This window comes from Palaemon carinicauda, chromosome 34, assembly GCF_036898095.1.
Source record: "Palaemon carinicauda isolate YSFRI2023 chromosome 34, ASM3689809v2, whole genome shotgun sequence".
Classification (NCBI taxonomy): domain Eukaryota; kingdom Metazoa; phylum Arthropoda; class Malacostraca; order Decapoda; family Palaemonidae; genus Palaemon; species Palaemon carinicauda.
Window position 1 is genome coordinate 39,573,949 of NC_090758.1, and position 2,500 is coordinate 39,576,448.

Below are 2,500 nucleotides of genomic sequence, written 5' to 3' on the forward strand. Positions count from 1 at the left end.
AACCAACATCGTTGACGTAATCCTTATAACAATCTTTTGTTAAGTCAAATTTACTTTTATCTTCCAAGTCAAATTTCTGAAAAGCTTCTGTCTGAAAAATGTGATTAAATTTAATTATAGTTTGTAGCCCTCTCGTCTTCAGAGAAGAATTAATCTGGTGAAATCTTCAGTGTGAAAAATATAAATAAATTCGATAATAGCCTGTTACCCACAAATGATTTACTCTCTTAGATTTTACTCATTTCAATTTTGCATCCAGATTTGAAGCCATTATAAGTTCTTTCTCTAAAGGTTGCGACCGAAATACCTTACTCTGAGACCGGGATACATTCACGCTCACACTTTATTTACAAAGTTATTCCTAAAATGACAGCAAAAAACAAGAATATTTACATATGAAGTTCTTATGGAACCTTTGATGCATAGTCGATTGATTCTGGTTTTATGACAATTTTTGAAATGCGAGAAATATTAGAGTTAGAGACGTGAAGAGGAAGGGTGGAAATGTTGGTGATAGAAAGATGTAAAAGGTTGGACATTTTGGTGAGAGAAAAAATACAAAGATTGGAAATGTTGGTGATAGAAAGATGTGAATGGTTGGAAATGTTGGTGATAGAAAAATGACAAAGATTGGAATTGTTGGTGATAGAAAGATGTAAAAGGTTGGAAATGTTGGTGATAGAAGAACTACAAAGATTGGAATTGTCGGTGACAGAAAGATGTAAAAGGTTTGAAATGTTGGTGGCAGAAAAATTACAAAGATTGGAAATGTTGGTGATGGAAAGATGTAAACGGTTGGAAATGTTGGAGATAGAAAGATGAAAAAGGTTGGAAATGCTGGTGTTAGGAAGATGAAAAACGTTGGAAATGCTGGTGATGAAATTGAAAAGGGGTGGAAAAATTGGTGATAGAAAAGTTAAAAAGGGGCGGAAATGTTCTGAGAGAAAAGTTAAAAGGGAGAATATGCTGGTGATAGAACATGAAAAATGAGTGAAAATGTTGGTGGTAAAAAAAAAATTATAAAAAAGGATGGAAATGTTGGTAATCGAAAAGTGAGAAAGAGCGGAAATGTTGGTGATAGAAGATTTTTAGAATAGTAAAAATGTTGGTGATAGAAAAGTGAAAAAGGATGGAAATGACGGTGATAGTAAAGTGAAAAAGGGTGAAAATATCAGTGTTAGAAAAATGATAAAAAACGATGGAAAGGTTGGTGATCGGAAAGTAAAAATGGGTAGAAGTTTTGGTGAGAGAAATTTTATAGAATGTTTGTGATAGAACAGTGAAAAAAGGATGTAAATGCTGGTGAAAGAAAAAAAAAATGATAATAAAGGATGGAAATGTTGGTGTTCAAAAAGTGAAAAAGGGTTGAAATGTTGCTGGTGAAAGAAAAAAAAAATGATAATAAAGGATGGAAATGTTGGTGTTCAAAAAGTGAAAAAGGGTTGAAATGTTGCTGATAGATAATTTAAAAAAAATAGGGAAAACTTGGTGATAGAAAAATGATAAAGGTTGGAAATCCTGGTGATAAAACGAATGATAAAGTTCGGAAATCTTGGTGATAGAAAAGGCAAAAAAAGTTGATAGAAAAATGAAAACAGGTTGGAAATGTTGGTGATAGAAAAGTGGAAATACTGGTGATAGAAAAGAAAAAAGAAAAAGAGTGGAAATGTAGTGATAGAGAAAGGATGGAAATGATGGTAATAAAAAAGGAAAACAATGTGGAAATGTTGGTGATAGAAAAGTTTAAAATGATGGAAATGTTGATAGAAAAGTGAAAAATGGTGGAAAAGTTGGTGATAGAAAAGTGAAAAATGGTGGAAATGTTTGTGATAGAAAAGTGAAAATGGTCGAAATATTGGTGATAGAAAAGGGAAAAATAGTGGAAATGTTGTTGATAGAAAAGGGAAAAACAGTGGAAAAGTTGGTGATAGAAAAGTTAAAAATGGTGGAAATGTTGGTGATAGAAAAGGGGAAAATTGTGGAAATGTTGTTGATAAAAAAGGGGAAAATGGTGAAAATTTTTTTGATAGAAAAGTGAAAAATGGTAGAAATTTTGTTGATAGAAAATTGAAAATTAGAGGAAATTTTGTTGATAGAAAAGTGAAAAATAGAGGAAATTTTGTTGATAGAAAAGTGATAACGGGAAAAATTATGGCATTTGTTATTTCAGTGATTATAATTGTGCAAAACTCGTTAATTCCAGCGTTGTGATTTTATTATATTTTAGGATATCTGTGACCAAGTTCAGATATATTATACATCGACCTTAGTTAATGAAAAAGCTATTTATTATTATTATTATTATTATTATTATTATTATTATTATTATTATTATTATTAGCCAAGATACAACCATAGTTGAAAAAGCAAGATACTATAAGCCCAGGGGCTCCAACAGGGAAAAATTGCCCAGTGAGGAAAGGAAATAAGGAAATAACGTATTACTCCCGTAAATATGTTTATCTAATTATGTTTCTCTCAGAGTTGTTTATAAGTCGTT